The sequence below is a fragment of the Homalodisca vitripennis genome, unplaced genomic scaffold (assembly GCF_021130785.1).
Source record: "Homalodisca vitripennis isolate AUS2020 unplaced genomic scaffold, UT_GWSS_2.1 ScUCBcl_2406;HRSCAF=7139, whole genome shotgun sequence".
NCBI classification, from domain to species: Eukaryota; Metazoa; Arthropoda; class Insecta; order Hemiptera; family Cicadellidae; genus Homalodisca; species Homalodisca vitripennis.
Window position 1 is genome coordinate 1,648 of NW_025778523.1, and position 20,984 is coordinate 22,631.

Sequence of the window (20,984 nt, forward strand, 5' to 3'; positions counted from 1 at the left end):
AATCATTAAAACTGAACTACAGAATACAGGTCACAATACGTCTGTATTTGTCTACCAACCACCTATAACTGACCAGAGGCCAATAGCAAATGGCAATCGTCACGGCAGAAACATAATGGCGGCAATAAAAAGGAAAGGGGACAGCAATGGGCCTTTTTTATTACTATTTATTGGTTCATGCTAGATAAACTTCTTAAAACCATACTGTTACTCCGATCCGCATTGGTTTATTAAAAATATCAAAATCCGCTTGATACTTGTGGTTTTCTTTCTAGTTCATTTTTCAGAATTGGCAACCAAAGCAACCTAACTTCGACTGGTGGTTGACTGATTGGTTGGTCTGCCAATGTAATGTATGTTGCCTCTATTAATAAACCTAAAGTTTATAGTCCCATGTCCAATCCTTATTTTTTTGGATTTGTTTTATTAACCTTGACTGTTGTTATGTTTTAGATTAGTTATGCAACTAAGGAAGACATTAAATTGCAGATCTCGAAATGAAATGCACTAATTTTTTTGTATCCTTAATGGCAAATATCTGAAAAACATTATGGTAACTTCATTAACCAACAGATATTTTTTATTTTATAATTTTGAAAGTATCTAATCAATTTAGATTCATTTTCGCTTTTATTGTCAAAGGCAGTAAAACTTACAATTATTAAAATTACAAGTTAGAGCCAATAGCACTTCTGCAATGTGGATTTAAAACTACAAACATCCATCCATAATATTATATACATCCAAGATAATATTACTAACCCTGAGTAGAACTGCTGTAAGAATTCTTTATGACTAAAGAAACTGTGTGAATATCAAAGCATATTTGGGAAACTACATCTATAAATAATCCTAAATGTCATAATAAATATTTTAGTTAATTTATCTCAGTGTAGAGACAGTACAGTAACGGAGACACCAAGCGTTTTTGCCTCCAAAGCCAACCGTAGTTTATCTTTGCAATAATTATCACCAAACTTAATTACAACATGATGTGTATAAGAAGAGGAAAAGAAAACAAATTGAAAAAATTTTTAAAAATAACTTTTATTTTTTAAAAAGAATGGCCCTTTCTTCTTTTGAAACCTGAAACAAATAAAATTACTCTGTTAATATTTAGAATTCCACTATACTTTTAAAAATAAATTACAAACAATAACACAATTCTATTACGTCTAATTAAAATTTTAATACTGAAAATAAGTTTATGTAAAGTTAATAGAAAAACTTACTTGTATTTGTATCAAATGTTGAAATTCTAAATCCTGTGTATACGGTTATATGAAACCTTGGCTTCCCTTAATATCAAAAGACTGCAACTACCGACAACTAGAATCAACCCTCATACCATATCTTCCATAACACCCAGCAGGGATCACTTCTGGCTGGTTTATACCTTCCAGTTGAACCTACCACTGGGTACAAGCAAAAACCGATGTGTCACTTAAATCTGGGCAACCTTATAGATGTCCGGGAGCGGCACATCACTAACCGCTAATGTTGAGATTCTGGGGTACAAGGGTAATTCGATAGGTCTAGTCCACTGCGGGAGATGACTGTTGGAATTGGTGAGGTTCGTTCCCTAAGTATCAGAGGTTCTTGCTAGCCTCAACAAGGATGTGCCACTCCCTGCCTGCTTTGACTGGAGAGGCTGGTTCAGAGCTGGGGCCTCCCCTTCTTCCAGGGGGGATATGACTTTGAGATTAGTGCTTTAATTCTTCCTCATGGCGGCCCCTACCTCTAACCTTACCCATCCTGAATATTTTGTCATTCTGGGAGCATATATACTAATGTAAATATTGAGAAACTCATTCCAGAAGTTACCCATGCTGGCCTCTTAGATCATACTGCTCAGAGTTGTAGTGTCAGCTTCTCAAAAATTCGGAAGAATCCACCCAGAATTGGCCCAGAAGGAAAAATCTATGAGTTCAAATGCCTACTTGGTGAAGAAAATTGGTTAAACATCTTACAAGCTGAAGATGTTGATGTAGCTTTCGAGCTATATGGTTAAGACTAGCCATAGATGCAGCATGCCCACAGAGGAAACTTAGAAATCACCCAAAATTCTTTACTGACACTGAGGCCAACAGATTAAAAGATTTATACTTAAGAGCACTTCATAAATACGAGATGACAGGATCTCTTCAGAAGAACATGACTTCAGATTATAAGAGTCTAGTCTGTGACAGTGTCAGATTTCAGACGCTGCACTAAAAGGAAGGTGAACTAGAGTTAAACTCAACATTCACAGCAATTTTTGACTTTAATGTTGTGCTCAATATAATTCATAAGATAAAACTTAATGTACACAAAAGTACCACTTTATTCCCTTAAAATACCCAAATGCTGCAAATGTGACTCAAATGTATTCATACATTTGTTTCAGGCTAAAACTAGAGATCTTCTGTAACAAGATCCAGAGTGCATTGTTCCAGTAAAACAGTATTTTCTTTTCATTGGTTTTATTAATATTAATGAGTTTACACAAGATTAATATTAATGATTTACATGAACATTTAACAAACAAATTTTAAATTCAATAAAATCTACCCAAATTAAAATAAATGAAAAATTCAAACATTAATGATCATTTCAAACATTTAAAAAAGTACTATTTCTACATGTAAATACAGTACACAAAATACATACATTTGTGTACATTTTCAGTAACTTACCACATACTCAATTTGGCAGTTCCCATTCCATTGGCTTTGTAGTCTGTTTAAGACCCGTTTCATTTATTGTACTTGAGGTTGATTGTAAATCAGTTGCAAAAATAATTTCTATCGGTATCTAGGAGAAATTTGTAATATTTCTCTTTGTCAAAACTTATTGTATCCTAGATTGGACGTATCTGAACTCCTCCAAGACCATTACAGATTCTACAGTACTATACCACACAGCTCACCTTTCTTTTTGCCCTGTTTGGGTTTGCCACCTGATTTGCGTTTTGCGTTTCTGTCCTGAGAAGGCGCCCTCATCTTCCAGCACCGAGATGTTCTCGAAGTGAGTCAACTGGTCTCCAATGTTCCCAACAGTCATAGAGTGTCGTCCTCGATGTCTATCCTTCTTAGATGTTGGCAAACGAGTGAAGTATTCTTCCTCATACCTGCAGAAAAATACTGCTTTTACATCTCTAATAAACGATGATGAAACACTTTTTAAAACTTCAGTCATAAGGCAGTGATATCTCAGATGAAACCTACCTTTCAACCATAAAAACAATAGAGTAGTTCATGATTCAACTGATTTTCTTTCTATACTACAAAAACATAGGATCAATATGCCAGAAATGTTCATTGGCATCATCAATTTATGTCCTGGTCTTTGAGAATTGTTACACTTTGGTGTGTTAAGTAACAAAATGATCATGGTGTATGGTCAATATGATTTGAAGCCTATCTTCAATAATCAATCGTTGTTGATTTAAGAGATAGCTGATGGCATCTGTTTTCTTAAATTTAACCGACCAAATATAGCTACCACTTTTTGTTTTCACTATTAAAAACTCTTTTTAATTTGGATTTGTTTGTACTTTGATGTTGTTATGCAAGAACCTAATTTTAATAACTAAATATAAACAATGTAAACATCACAAATAGTATGTTAAATTAATTCCATGCAATATTAATACAATTAAGACATTTAAAACGTTTTTTAAATGTTTATTTAACCCTCCCAAGATTTGTTTACATTGTGACAATAATCATGCATTGGCAATTCAACGCTGTAAAAAAACCAATCATATTTTATTTCTTCTTTCAGAAACTGAGTTATGAATAACAGCTGTCTGTGGCAACAAAACAGAATTGCTCAAACAATTTCCATGTGCGGACATTTTATGCACAGTACATTAGATTTTTTTATATGTAACTTTTTCATAGTTTATACATTGAAATTTATATATGTTGTTACAGAAACATGCTTTCTTTTTAAAGTGGCTATTTCCTACTTGTTCTGGAGTACGTAGGTTTAATTTTGTGATTTTGAAAACGTAAAGTAGAACTTAACATTGTTTTCATATTCTAACTAGTAAAATATGTTATACAACATGGTTAACAATTATTATGATCAACATTTTAAAACTGTATGGAATGTTCTGATCAAATTATATACAATAGTGCTCAACTTTCTAATAGTATTTTTAATAATTTTTTAAAAATAATCTTGCAAATGTTACAAAATTGGCAGAAAAACCATGAGCAGTATGTTGTATACTGAACCACTGGAGGATTAAGAAACGTTGCAGCTCAAAAAATATGGATTGAGGTAAATAAGCAAATCCTTTTGATACCAACATCGATATACATACATGTGGTATCAAAAATATCTGGATAAAATTCAAGTATTCTTATAAAGTTACTAGTATCAGTTCATACCTTTCATGAAGACAAATTAGAAAGTTTTAGAAAAACCTTATTTACTTACTTTCACTATAATTGTGTGAAGTTTATAAAATATAAAATAAAAATACTTTTTCACGTATTATACTTATTATACTTTATAAAATATTAAAACCAGAACATATTTTTAATAATTTGGTTTTGATGGTTTTTAAAAATATATAAAAATTGAACAGCTGTACAATAGCATTAGTTCAGAATCATATCAGTCAAAACTATGATATTTAGTAATACAGAGCTCCTGCTTTTTATCCTTTTAATTAAAAAGAGAAAGAGAAGATTGAGAAGGTTTTTTTAAATATCCAATGTTAGTACCAAGGCTTAGCACAGGACTATATTACACAATATATAATGACATTTGATCAAAGTAAATTTTCTGATCATTTCTGAATGTCAAAATCTTCATTTGATGAGTTACTTCCCTGCATACAGGGTTATATTTATATTATGTACTATACAAATTTTAATATTACTACCTCGTGAACAGGCAAGTATATAGAACAAGAATAGCAGATTAAAATGAAAAATATTTGTTCTCTAGCCAACTGTGAATGCTCGCACCAGCATTCTGGGACAACAGTGCCACCACTGGTTGAGTTTGGCTAATAAGCTGCTTATACAGTAATGCCCTCTGATCCAGATGAGACACAAACAGTTAACAGGGCTGTTACAAGAGTCCTGAACACTGTTGCCAACTAGTTGTACAATTATTTCTAATTGGCCAATTAATATTCCACAGCTAATAGCCCCTACTTCATTCAATACACGCCACACTAGTGATGGGCAAATTCAAAATTTATGAATCTCAAATCGATTCCCAATTCTCGAATTCACAAAATTTAATTTTTATAGTAACTGCATATCTATGAAGTAAGAAAACCTTTTGAGCAGAGACTTCGTGTTTAAAATTCATTTGTAAATAACTTACATATCAAATACAATTATTATCAAAGCATTCTGGAACATAGTATTATATATTGTACCATAACGAAATCAACCAGAATCTAAGTAAGTAGACAAGGACTGTCGGAATGGATTGCCTGGAACTGAAACCATCTTGTAAAACTAGTTCCGAACCTTGAACATTCTGGTCATAACAATTCCAGTTCTGGAATGCCTGGCACACTTCTAATTTTGTTCTTACAGCTTTCTTATCAACTCTTGAAAATAGATTATTCATACAAGGCTGTTTTTTAGGGAACGTTTTGAAACTCCGCCGCTGTCGTGATGCGGTCACTGTCCTGTGCTTGTGCAATATCTACCTACAACTGTAAGCAAGGTACAGATGCAAATTATGGCATAAATAACAATGCCTGGGTTCATTTTCTCCTGTCTGGAATCTAAGCAGTTTTCGGGTGTGACATGTGTTAGTCATCGTGACTTGTGTGCAGTGATAACACCTGGGTTCATTTCTCCTTTCTGGACTTCAAGCTGTTGTCAGGTATGAACATTTTAGATTTTTTAGTTGAAGTACACTGCCCCACGTTGTAGGTTTTAAGCACTTTTTAATGCATTAAATTTCTTACACCTTATACATTTGTAAAATATAACAATTGCAAATGTCCTAAATTCTAATATCCTATCAAACAGGTTTTGCTGTATGACATGTGCATCTACATGGGGCAAAATGAAGTCAAGATCTCATTACAGCATTTTGCTAGGAACATTTGATAATCTCCCAACGCCCAGTGACAACTTTTTTTTTTAAGAAGAAGAAGCGTCTTGTAGGTTAGCACTGATACAACGACAATAGCATCAAAATGATTGCGTTGAACGGCTGTTAAATCAGGCGGCAGTCTTCTATAAAGACAGTATACAAAAAGTTGTTTTAGGCAGCAGTCTTCTATGAGGACAGTATACAAAAGGTTATTTTTAGATATGATAAGTGCCTTTATATTGAAGGCAATTATGTAGAAAAGTAGACGAAAGTGTAGACTTTTATATAAAAATAAAACTGTCTCAAAATTATTACTTGATTTTTTGAATATGTCAAGACAGTACTTACTTAAAAAACAGGTTTCTATTTATCTCTCTTGCAACTGCTAATCCAAACAATTATTTAGTTCATGCTATCAAAAATAAAAATAAGAAGCTTTCCACAACAGCTCTGATATCTCATACAGAAAATGAAATCATTCATTTTACAAGTTTTAATCAATTTCTCCTATGATTTTAAAATACTAATATTGTGTATTCAAAAACAGTACACCTGTACAAATGTTCTATTACAATTTGTCTTAATCAGATCACAAGTTTCCGAGTTCTGAATTTTCAGAGCTGCAGTTCAGCTGAAAATTGCCAAAAACTGGTGCCTTTTTTTGGTTATCGACTTAAAAACTGCAAGTTGTTTGTAAATTATTTGCTTTATATGTATAAATGCAGAAATAAACAAGCTAAATTTTAATGTAACTCCAATTATTCTGGCTGTCCCGGTTGGTTCGTGCTTAACTTTAAAACTCGGATATCTATACTCTTTTATTCGAGAATAAGAATTAAAGAAATAAATAAATGAACAGTAATCATTAAACTTTTCTACAATGTTTACAGCCTGTTAGCTTCAAAAGTAAAATGTATTAATGACATAAAGTACTCGAGACAACTGTACTCACTGGTTCTTGAGCCGCTGGTGCTTGGAGATGGTGGCCTTGAGAGCGTTACCATGAGAAACCTCTGCAGGAGTGTCCAGGTACTGCTCTCTCAACTCCTCTACAACCGAACTGTGCAGAGCTCTCCGCCTGGCTCTCTCCAACTGCTTCTGTTTGCGGGCCTCTTGGTTTTCTTCCTCATCTGTAAAAACACATCTACGTATTAATTCGATACTTTTCCAACATAACAACATGAAAAATGTAACAAACCATTATTTTTTAATTATGTACACAGAATTAAGATTCATATTAAGATTTAATCAATATTAATACTTTTAAGCAGCAGGTAGCGATACGAGGTCAGTCCAAAAAATCTCATGTTTGAACTTTATAATTAACAGCAGGTTTGTGTACTACTCTTAAACTTTAATTGTAATAATCTTAAGAAGCAATTATTTGTAAACCATTGTAAATGGAAATAACATATGTAATTAAAGAAAGTAAGTTTAGTCATTTGTTAATGCTCCAGACTCCAAATGTTCTTTTGGCAATAATATTTAACAATATACCAAACAATCACTTCAAATTGCCATGACGAGAAGCCTGATACCAAAGACCCAATCGCCCCAGATTGCCACCAATGCTGTATCATTGATCTTTACTTTGTACTGCCAACATGTGATTGTTTTTTTGATAGCTTAATGGAACCATCTCCTGATAGTATTGTCTTTGTTTGCTGAATGTTGTTTTTATGCCTAGGGATGCTAACTAGGAGTAATATATGAAATGTTTTATTGATCTCTTCGTTTACGGTAATCTAGTAATTTTTCATCACAGTTCTTTCTACTTTTGCTGATATCCTACTGAATGATTTTTATCTTACAAATAATTAGTTTTGTTATTCTTTACTACTAAAACGATAGGTTCAAGACGACATTTGTGTTGTAGTGACTAAGCTTATTAATTTTATAAATACCACCATATTATAGTAAATTTAATAATCATTACAACAAGTCATCATATGACACAGATTTGTTCGAAGAGAGTTGTTAAAATAGTAATAGTAATTTAAAAAAAGGTATTTTTCCCGACCAGCCAAATGAATTCAGCTCTTTGGCACCAGAAACATGTCATGGTAATTCCATATCATAAAACCAATCATAAGAAGCCAATAACATTAAACCTGTAAGAATCACAAGTAAAAAAAGGTTGGTAAAAACCAACATTCTAGTTGACCAATATGGGTGTACAATAAGCGGTAGGACTACATACTTGCAAGAATATCTAACACGGCTCCTGCAACAATTAACCCCCCAACTTACCGTAGTGCATGGGTGCCAGCCGAGGTGGGACGTACACTCCTGACTTTTTGTCTGACTTCTTTTGAGATGTTGCTTCCTCCTCGTTCTCTGATTCGCTACCACTGCCACCCGACTAAAACATTGATAACAATAAGTTAATTTTTATAACAAATTTCAAGTGATGAAAACAACAATGCATCAGTAAACACAAAAGGTTTTTTTTAATATATAAAGATGGTGAGTTTAGAATTATTAAAATAAAGTTTAGATTTTTTTTTAATTATTGTATTTTTTTAAATTATTGTTCATGTGTACCAAAAACTAACAGTGTATTAAGCATTTAAACTGAAAATCATGAATATGAACCATAAAACTTTGAAGAAAGATAACTATACCGCTAATTTATTTCAAAATAATCAATCGTTTGATGACAACTCATATGTAAAATAACTTCCCCTCTGTGTGATACATAAGAGCACAAAGCAGCAAAGCGTTTTCATAAGCTGCACAATTAAATAGAATCAGTTAAGCAATAGCATCAGTTTAATACTTCAGCAATCTTATTTTTTAGATAACATTTCTGTGTTTCAACTTAAGCCATAAAAATATGAAAGGAGTTAAATGTTTCACTAAACAAGTTTTATTTAAAGGATTAAACATCATAATCTGAAATTCAACAATGGCAATAAAAATGTATTCACTTACATTGTCAGCCATATTATCCATATTGGACTTGAACCGAGTAGCATCATTATCATTCGTAGCTCCTGTAAGGACAGTCTTGACCAACTTCTCCATCATGTATTTGAGCTTGTGTTCCAGTGGCCGGATTCTCTCCAGGACGGTTCGGATCTCAACCAAACGTTCTACAACAGTTCCTCATTACTTTTTTGTTCAAATAATGTTTTGACCATTGTCAGTAGCAACAGCAGTACAAAGTGCAAAAGGAACAGAATCTACATGTTTATTAATAGTTGAGCTAAATGAAGAAGAATCAATGCAGAAGGACGCAAAGCTGAGTAATCTGCATTCAAAAGCTATCCAGGAAATTAAATTTTATTTATGTATTTTGGCCTTTTTGGTTTAAAAGTAGGTATTATTTAAATAAAAAAATATAAAACATTAGTTTTAGTTACTTCTTACACGATACTTCTATGTTTATTCATTTTATATATTGATATCAGGAAACCGAGCTTTGTTCAGTATTTTTTCTGGTAAATCATGTTTTGGGATTCATTTTATGATATACTTGTCCATAAACGATAAAACTACAAATACCATGGCCATTTATTGTTCTGTCATCTTCCGCCTTAAAGGATGATAGAGCGAAAGATGCTTTTACATTTTTTTATTATTTTTATGAAACTCTTCTGAATATGGATGATGTTTTTAAAAAAAGACCTACTAATTCATTTGAAAATTTGTGTTGCTCCGTTAAAATTAGTATATTGAATACAACAGTCACCAAAAGAATTTCTATTTATGCAATTAGAAAACCCGTTCCTCAGGGACATGCAATGCACTGCAATGGATACACAAAATTTCAAATGGTCCCAAGGAATTTTATTGTACAGCTGCAGTAACGGCACATTTATATGTTGGTAAATAATTATTAAGTTCTAAAGCACTACGACATCTTCCGTCTCGACGTCTTTGTTCTTCTAACCATTATTCTAGTTGCTCATAATTTTCGGTAGCTACACGTTGTGCCGCACACTGCCGCATTTCTTGCAGACGTGGCACTCGTTCGTTATTTTCAGTAGCTACACGTTGTGACGCACGCTGCCACAAATCTTGTAGACGTTGAAACATCTAAACTATGAGACCTTTCTGCTTGAATAATGTTAGTTAAGGTTTGCAGGCATTAGATTTTAGCAGTCTGTGTGGGACACGAAGTATATGAAATAGATATATAGATTTAATTTTTAAATTAGTGAAATTATTCATCAACTTATATTAAAATCAAAATTTCCTTTTGGTTTGAATCTTCATTAATTTATATGTCATTTGCCAAATGTCATTTACTATAGTATGTAAACAAAGAAATACAAAGTAAATAAGTATTAACTTTGTAGCAGTTTTTCATTGCTTGAAAACACTGATAAAACGTTTTCTTAAAATGAAACCTAGCTAGATTGATTTATCGCCCCCAAAACCCCCTGCATACATTCAGATTTTATATATATATATATATATATATAAAATCTGAATCTCGGAAACGGCTCCAACGATTTTCATTAAAATTGCTCATTTAAAGGTATTAGATTTTTTATTTTGCTGATTATAAAAACTATATTTGACGCAAATAAATTTGACTAGATAACCAGCCTAAAACACTTGACATGTCCTTTTATTATCTTTCCATACGATTACACACTAGCCTTATTTTATACAGTAAACTTAAAAAAATAATAATTACGGGATGATTATTGTGCTTAACATTACTTCATCTAAAATAGTTGTTTGGTATATAATATCCAAACTATTATAAAAAAATAAATTTAAAAATGTATTACACCAAATTAACTTTGTATTATGAAGTTTTAAATATTTGTTAGGCATGTTCAACGTTTGTAAAAAAGCATAGAAATGAACTAAAACAAGTTACTTACCAATGGCAGGATCCCCTTCAATGCTTCTTCCGTGACATTTTTTGGCAACAACATAAACAGTATTTATGAGGTAACTTAACATCATCTGGTTCTTCACATCCAGGAGACTGATTCCCTGCAACATTCAGTGTTTTACTTTTATTATTTAACCATTTATAATATGAAAATTTACAATTTGATTGTTTTTAACATAATTTTTAAGTGATTGGAGTAATGTGTAATAAACCAAAAACCTGTTAGTTAATGAGAACTGTGTTGCACACCATGAAAGAGACTAAGTATCGGAAAAATCCGCCATTGAGGCAATCTTGTAGGTACAATATCGATGTTGATATTATTGTCCAACCATAGTATAAAATAAAGAAAGGCGTAATTTATGTCTCAACCCAGAGTTGATACTATTAACACAATGGTCTGTCTACAATTTGTATTAGTAAATGAATAGTGACATGGTGATTTTATGGGTTATTATAATACTTAAGTAATGATTTAATTTTTAACAGCTGAGGTCAAAAGAGACTATTAAGCTTTTTATTATTCATCCCGGTCTATTCACAGACCTAGATACTAATTACATGAGATAATCAAAAATTACAAGTATAATTAAGTGATTTATCTTTTCCATAGTGTGTGTACGAAAACAATAATTAGGTCATTCCATGTCAGTTCAACCACACACGACACACAACGTCTCAGTTTTTGATGAAACTTGGCATGGTTGTTCCATTCCCTTATGAAAATATCCTTCCAAATCTTTTCCTTGTATCTCTTACGGTTTAGATTTTACTTTTTTTTATTGCTCAGACCGTGAGAAATGAAACTGTTTTCCAGTAGGAAATAATACACCAAATTAGATGATTTTTTTAAATTTGTATATGAAAAAGTTGGGAATACCGTACTGTAAAAAAAAAATAAATAAAAGTACCAACTGTTCATTTGAGACCAAACAAAATTTGTAAGTGTTATTTTTAAGATTTTTTGCATATGAAATGCAGTTTTACGACAAAAATATCTTTTTTAAACAAATAAATTAGTATTTCAAAAAAATTGATTACTAACTGTAAAAAGTCATATATAAAAATTATTGAAAAAATAAATAATAACAGTGTTGGTAAGTAGGGTTTATTTCCAAAGATTATTTAAAATTTACACTTTTATTTCAGCTAAATAAGTACTTTACGTTTACAATTATTTCCATACACATTCTTTTAATCAACCATGTCCAACTCACTTTATACACAACTTAAATCTTGTCAAAACCTATAATTAAGCTAATGTTATATCTAAACCTAATAAACAGAACCCTAATAAAATATATGTTATATTTTGTGGTGTTATTTGATGTCATACTAGCTAATTAATCATCTTAAATTCAACAACAGCTCAAAACAGTTACTAAAGTTTATAATTTTTTTACTGTCAAATTTTTTGCTTGGATACATGTCATACATTCTTGAAAAAAGTGGTAGATTATTCCATTCATTGTTTTTGGGGATGCCACCATTGCAAGAATATGAGGAATAGGTACAGCAGTCTTCTTTCTTAGACCAAAAAATGATGGTGATGGTACACAGGGATGTTGAAACTATACCGTGACATCTTTTTTCTACAGTGTTCATCCGACTCCCCATGCTAAAGTACAAGAACCTATCATCACAAGCAATGAAACAAACATCCAGGATACAAATCTTCCAATTTAATAAAAAAAGTGTCCTGATTGTGAAATATATTAAAAAACAATCGCTAATTGTTCATCCTTGGACATAGAATGACCCAATTATGATATGTTATAGAAAAAGTTTTCTTCATATTCATTATACTTACATCACTTGTATTGAGTTTTTCCACCTTTTACTTCCTCTTTCATTCTCTCCACAAGACGATTGAGTTGTGTAATAGAATCGTCTACCTCATTGAATGACTTTGGTAGCTCAACTGATCTGCAGTTTTGTGATTTCTCATCTTTGTCATTTTCCATCTATAAATAAAAAAAAGATACAAAAGATTAAAACCTAGAAAATGTCTTAATGATTTTGTTACTTTTTAAGGGCTATTTAATTACTGTAACCAGTATTTTTGTCATCTCATACAGCCGAATTAATGCAACACTAACATTTAAAATTGTAATCGTATTTGATTCCTCATGTAATTTTTAAAATGAACAACTTTGCCCACTAAATTTATTGATAAAACCCTTGGTTAAACACTGGGATTGTAATCCAGGGCTAATACTGCTTTTGTGAAACTGTACACTAAGGGAAGCTATGAGTATAAAATATATTTAAATTAATCATCGAGTTTACTGACTATACCCCAATTTCAAAAATTCTGATTGGTATTGTAAATTAATATAAAAAACTAATACCTTAAATATTTAATATATTGCAGACACATTTTTCTGTTTGGATATTTGTGTTTTGTTGTAAACTAACATATTTTGATAGTACCAAATACTTACTCTTACTCCCAGGGCCATTTATATCGGAGGTGATATTTAGCCGCACCAACAAAGCTCCTCCATCTTGAACGGTCCTCTGCATCTTCCTCTGAAGCGCCCACCTTCTCCATATCAGCCTTCACCTGGTTCCACCATCTCACTTTCGGTCTCCCATGGGGTCCGTCTTCCTTCTGGTTACCGTACATTACCCTCCTCAGTTTTGCATTCCTCTTCTCTTCTCAAAACATGGCCTGCCCAACGGAGTCTTCTGCACTTTATTTCTCCCTATTACATCCGTACTATTGTAGAGCTCCCTGATTTCTCTATTATGTTTTCTTCTCTCCATACCCCTTGTTCATATGATGGCCCATAAATTTTACGTAAAATTCTATTCTCGAAAACTAGAAGCTTTTTCTCATCCTTCTTATTTAGCCTCCACGTTTCGATCCGTACAAAAGGACTGGACATATAATTGTTTTGTATATTCTAGTTTTAGTTTTGTGAGAGAGAGATTTGGTTGAAAGTATCCTATTGCATGCATATACACATCTATTTGCTGAGTTGATCCTATTTTGTATCTCTGGTTCATCTGTGTTTTTATTTGATATTGTGACCCCAAGGTACTTAAAGTTCTCCACTTGTTCGAAAAACATGCCCATCAATTTGTAGGGGTCCTCCTCTTTGATTTTGATTCCTTCTAAAGTGCATATATTTAGTTTTTGCATCATTCGTCTTCAACCCCACTTTCTCTGCCTCACTCATAAATAGTCTAGTTAGTGACCTCAAATCATCTACATTTTCTGCAAATATGACAACATCATCTGCAAAAGCTAGGATGTTTAGTTTAGCTCCAACTTCCACCCCTAAATCCCTCTCTGCTACAACTCTGAAGTGCTTCTTCTATGGCAATATTAAATAAGATTGGAGAAAGACCATCTCCTTGCCTGACTCCTGAGTTTATCCCAAAAGGTACAACAGTCCCGACCATTAATTCTTACTGAGCCTCTTGACTCTGTGACACTCATCTTAACTAAGTTTATTAATTTTCTCGGGATGCCAAATTTATCTAGTTGTGTCCACAACTCCTTTCTGATTATGCTATCGTATGCTTTTTTGAAATTCAATAAATATGGCAAAAAATTCTTTATTATATTCCCAGTATTTAGCTAATATTTCTTTGAAAATGAAAATCTGATTTGTGGTTGATCTGCCCTTTATGAACCCTGCCTGTTTTTTTCCCTGATTATTTCATTTGTATAATGTTCAAGTCGGTTTAAAACAATTTTTTGGATAAAACTTTATATGGGATGCTGAGTAGTGAGATGCCTCTGTAGTTACCACACACTCTTCTTTTTCACACCCTTCTTGTGTATAGGTATTATTATTGCTTCTTGCCATTCAGCTGGCATTTCTTCTTTCTCCCAAATACAAAGTATTAGTTTTTCCATAGATTTTCCACTATTATTTCTCCTCCTTTCTTCAAGAATTCTGCTGTTATTTCATCCTTCCCAGGAGCTTTGTTGGTCTTTAGCGCTTTGACTGCATCCTTTACTTCTTCTATGGTTGGTGGTTCTATAATTTGGTTTGAACATGATAGTATTCACCAACTTGCTCTTCGTCCCTGGTTTGGTCCTCTACATTTAGTAGCTCGCAAAAGTACTCTCTCCATCTTTCTATAACTTTTGTACTTTCTGTCACCAACTCTCCATTTCTGTTTTTTACCCCATATGGGTATGGGGTAAAACCTCTTTTGAAGAATCTTATTTTCCTGTAGAAGTCCTTTGCGTTATTTGCTGTATTATCTTCCTCAGCCTTGTCAAGCAATCTATGCAGATACAGTCTTTTTTTCCGCCTCAGCAACTTGTTTGCCTCCCTATTTGCTTCATTATAGCTTTCTCTATCCTCTACCCTGTTACTATTCATCCACGTTATTTTCCTTTTAACTCGGTCTTTCAGAGCTTGCTCGCATTCCTGATCAAACCATGGTTTTTTGTTTCTCTTCTTCCTACTACCGCATACCTCTTCTGCTGTGTTCAGAACTACTTCCTTAAAATTAGACCATTTGGCATCTACAGTTTTCATTGTTTCTCCATGTCTTCCAGGGCCTTAAATCTATTCTCCAGTTTCAGTTTGAATTCATCAGCAATATTCTTAAGCTCAAGTCTACCCACTTCTATTCTTCTTTCTTGCCTTACTTCCTTTCTCTTCTCTGGATTGCTATTCGCTGACACACTTTGACTAAAACTAATGAGTGGTCAGTTCCACATTCCGCTCCCCTGATGCTTCGAACAACAGTTATACTACTTTTGTGCCTTTGGTCTGTGATCACGTGTCAATTTGGTTTTTTGTTGTTCCACCAGGTGATGTCCATGTATATTTGTGTATATCTTTTTCTTGGGAACATCGTGCTAACTATTTTATATTCATTTGCAATTGATAGTACCAAATACATATAGTAAATTATGTATTTATACTTATAGATTTTTTGTTTAATTTTTCACCTTGTAGGTGGTTTTTACCAAATTTACAATAATGAAATATTTGTATTTTTACACTGTGGTGACATATTCAGGTAAAAATACACATTTACAACATATATTACACATCAATGCCAGATCGTACGCTACACGAAACAAATCGAATCTTAAACGAATCGTTATAAATCTGTATTGGTTATGTAAAATAGGTTTTCCCTAAATATACCAAATTGAATATACCAATTTTTCCTAACTTTTTATGTTTTAAAGATTTATCTTTTTTCTTGTTGAACAAAATGAAAGACTGAACAGAATTACCAGGCTGAAGGAAATAAACAATTTCAGTCAGATGCATATAATCTTAAGCGGTACTTTGGGATTATACCGACCACCCACACCAGTATGAAGAACACAAAAATATAAATTTATAGAAACAAACATGATATAACAAAAAAACAACTGTTTAATTAATAAATTACAAGCATTTCCAGGTATTGTGATCGGTATTGTTGTCGCTGTTATCTTATCTTTCTCGATAATCCCGATTAGGGCAGGGCGCGGCATCATATGATTTGTACGGTACATAATTGCCTTTCCATTACAATTCAATTTATATTTCTGATCAGCCCCTCTAGAATTTGATATTTTACTGATAGGTACTATCTCGAGGGATGTTTTTTCTTTCGTTGACATCAGCGCGGGGCAGTGCTGCCGAAGCCCACGCTGATGGCCGGAGGCACTTGCATTTTGGGTGGCAGAGTGTGATCAAGAATAAAAACAAGTTTTGTGCGTTTTTATCAATAAAGAGTTTAATTTTTGTTTGATAATGTTTGTTTTTGTTGAATTTTTGTATTTTGGAGAAATAAAGAGGTAAAACACGGAAGTACAACAAAGCGACGCACCGCGCTGATGGCCGGAGGCACTCGCATTTTGGGTGGCGGAGTTTGATCAAGAATAAAAACAAGTTTTGAGTGTTTTTTCAATAAACAGTTTAGTTTTAGTTTGTGTTTTTGTTGAATTTTTGTGTTTGGAGAAATGTAGAGGTAAAACACGGAAGTACAACAAAGCGACGCACCAACTGAACGGGCGGCGAGACTCTGCAATCACGTTATCTACTAAACCGCTCGACTTTGACCTCTGTCTGAGGGTGGGGAGGGGTTTGCGATAAGACAATTCCTGTTTTATATTGACGAAATATTGTTCTATGCTAATCTAGTAATCAGTAGAAGCAAAATGTCAAATAACATGTCATGATTCATGTCTGGGTGTGGTCGGTATAATCCCAAAGTACCTCTTAAGCTACTTTTTTAATGGTTAAACATTTTTCAATTGTTAAAACTTTTAAATTAAATTAATTGTAATATTATAAGTTTTTGATGATCCTTAAAAATAAATTATCTGATTAAAAAGAAAACAACAAATTTATTCAGTTGGCGGGAAAAAGGGAACGAAACATTTAGGTGAATAGGTCTTTTAAAAACACTGTGATCCGGGTCACTCGTTCACGTATCTGAATTGAACAGGTCATGACTGAACGACACAACTATAGTCACGAGTACAATGTTTTCACACCATAGAAGGCTCAGTGTGTTCTGTGGTACGCCACAGAATTGTTGTTAGTGCAGTGTCGGTTTCGAGTTATGTATCAATGTCAAATTTCACCAGATGATAAAGCAATTCGTCACTGGTTTAACCAGTTATGTGAGGACATTTAACTGGCCAACATCACGGGCTGTTGATTTGGGTATGTTTAATTAAAGACTTTGACGGAAAATTAATTTTTTGGGCTTCTAATGCAAGATTGTTGGTTTTCTTCGATTTTTTATCACTTGTTTTTGACCGGCCAATTGAATGTCCTTTCAACAAACTTCCTGTGTCATGAAACTACTTTATCATCTAAAGAATTTTGACCTCGATAAGTAACTCAAAACCGACACTACACAATAACGATCAATTTCAACTCAACGTACCACAGAACACACTGTGCCATAAATATTGTACTCGCAGTTAGCACCAGGCAGATGTTTTCGCAGATGCCAAGGTCATCGTTTCGACCTAAGCTGAACGGAAAACAAAACTTAGTTATTTCAACTTCAACTTGACATTTAAATTGTTTAGTTATCTTGAATAGCTTTTAAGCCCGGCTCTCTTTATCAGAGACCTAATCACAAATAATAGATAGGGGCAGAGTTGCCTTCTTGACAACATCGCATCCTTTAGGAAAGCAGAAAAAAATCGATCATCATAATGTCATGTAATTTTCAAAGTAAGTCAAATCAAGTCTGATCTTTCTAATAATGTAGTTTTTTAGGTCACTGGTAGAAAAACTCTTCCGAAAATAGTGGCGTCGCAGATAATATCATAGCACTGTTTTTTTTTCTGTATGTAAAGAGCGCGTAGCTTATAAATCTGCTTACCAAGTTTCATTGAAATCGGATTAGTCTACGTAATCAATCTGTAGATTTTTGTTCCAGTCTGCAAAATAGAATCCTGTCACTTACTGCTATAAATATTGTAACATTTTTCTAATATGTAGGTCTCAAGGCCATATTTGATTTTGTGGTACTTATACACTATACGGACTCCACCTATTTTTTTACATATCGGGTAGAGTAAGATTATGTTAAATTACTATCAACATAACCTAACCTAACCTAGGTCAGGAGACTAGGTTAGTGAACATGCTAGATAAATGAACATTTTTCGGTCAACCACAGCTACAACTTCGTAGATCCCGAAACTGGGGCCAATACAGAGCGTGTAGAAAGAATGTGGGGTAGTGCGAAGTGACGCAATAAGGTCCGGAGGGGAACTGCTTGGCATCATGTGGATACCTACTTGGCGGAATATATGTGGCTGTCTGCAGTAGCGGAGACCGGAAGCGATATGTTTGATGCATTGCTAGCGGACATCATGGCCTTCTGGGATGACGACAATACACTGTAACCATTTTCTCTCTCTGCTCCTTGTTGTCAATACATTCATATTCATGATTTACATGGTTTTTCCTCCTAACTGTGTCCAATTTGTAAAAAAAAGTGGGGTCCGTATAGTTTATAAGTAGGCCTACCCATTTTGTTATTTTATCATGTTATTGTTCAATTTTATCTTACTGAAAATTCTGATGTATTTTTCTTGTTCTTAATATATTATACTTCTTCTTGTTTACAATTGTTACCGTATATAATAATATCAAAGTAGGATAATATATGGAATTATTTAATAATACCACTTAAATAATAAATGTATGCTGCTTATTTAATACTCCCTGTATCTAACAACTTGACATAAATAACACTTGGTTCGACGGCATTGTACATACAGACATTACTCAAATACCACACAAATGATTTTAAATTAATTGTAAACAATACAATGTTATTTTATAAATTAAAAAGAGCCAGAGTGGCAGTATAATAAGCATCCACCAAAACAATCAAATTAACACTCGAATGACCAAACTATAGGTTATAACGATTTAAATGCTGTCAGACATGATTACTCTGTGAATTAATAATTGTAAGTACAAAACTGCTAAAACTTACTTTAAATAAAGTTGTGTTATATTCTTCTGTGTATTATATCTTATTTTTTCTAAAATACATATATTCCTTTAACATATAAATATTGCTTCACTATAATACAATCTGAAAAGTCCATAATTTAATTCAGTTCAACATTATTGTTCCAAATTCATTCAAACAAACTTAAATCATGTGCATAGTATTTGAGTAATGGCCACTACAAAGACAGGAAATACTGTTGTTTTGTCAATATAACCTATTACAAAATAACATGTTGAGGTATTACGTTCATTCCAGTAACCTGTTACTGAATGTGATCCGATTTCGGAAAAGTTGGATGATCTGGGACACGATCTGAGGTGGGGAAAGTACCAATCGGAAATGCCCCCCCTGAACATCAGTGCGGTCTTTGATGGCACCTTTGTCACCACCCCACACTTCTGGCAAAAAAAAGAAAAACATTCCTCGAGATAGAACCTAAATTCAAGCTTAGATCACATGAGCACTTGTAAAGATTATGTATACTTATCATACACAACAACATTCCATGGTGTAAAATTTTCATTCCTAGTCTCACTGCTTGTTACTGGTTACCAGTTGCCGAATAACTTTTACCTTAAACCAGAAAGTCATTATAAGAACACCAAATCATTCAGCCCAGCTGATACTGTAATAACATTATTCTGTAGGCCTATAGATTACTAATGAATAACCTATTACTGACACTAATACTGCCCATCTGTAATTATATTGGTGATGTATGTGTGTTTCTTTGTGTCACAATCAGTCAAGGGCGTTTGGCCTTGAAAATAGTAAAAAGTAAATAAAAATTTCACGATATATACCTAGAAAAATATATTTGATAATATCCATATTTATCACAGTAGACTAAAATGGTTAAGTTACATCTACTTTCCGAACTTTCAATGTGAAAAAAATCTAATAATAAAGTAAACAACTTATATAGCCTCTGATTTTATCTATCAATCAATTTCAATGAAGGAGTTTGAAATAAATACTTACATTCAAAATAGTGCAAATTTCAGGCTTAGTTCAAAACATAACCTATTCACAAAACAACTTAAACAACCACATGTTTTTGTATCACGAATCACGATGTTATTTTTCAAAGCCTGCAAAAGCCATATGTTTGTTCTAGATTTGGACTAAATGAATCTGTTGACCTTGAGAAACAATCTTCTCTAACTAACGCATTTTTAACTTAGAGGTGTGCCTTAGGAGCTCGGATGCTGTTTCAAATACAGCGCTCCCGCTGCTGGGAGCTCGGAGCTGGAGCCAGCGTGCTCCGTGGACTCACGAAAACAGCTCCGAGCTCTAACCTAAGTATATTATTTCATTTTTATAATGTACTCCTCTCGGAGCGTCATGTGGAGCTCTAATCAGCTGTCCGGTCCATACAACTTGTTGAGACAAACCAAAACAAACCCAGTTTCCAGTTTCAGTAGGAGGTTTGCTAATCTACGTAGAACATACAGTGGATAAAGTGATATTTTAGTGCGGTTTTACCGAGTTCATGACTAGTATTGATTGGTTTTGTGTGCAGTTATTTAAACAGGCAACAAAAGTAACAGAAATTCTAAAAGACAAGTTCAATTTGAGTCTCATTTTTAACAGTTATTGATGG

The 20,984-nt window shown here is 33.2% G+C and overlaps 1 pseudogene; it reads right to left on the reverse strand.

Annotated features, from left to right (window-relative positions):
• Window positions 1-1,028: 1,028 nt before the first annotated feature.
• LOC124372022 lies at window positions 1,029-19,903 on the reverse strand (annotated as a pseudogene).
• Window positions 19,904-20,984: the final 1,081 nt, after the last annotated feature.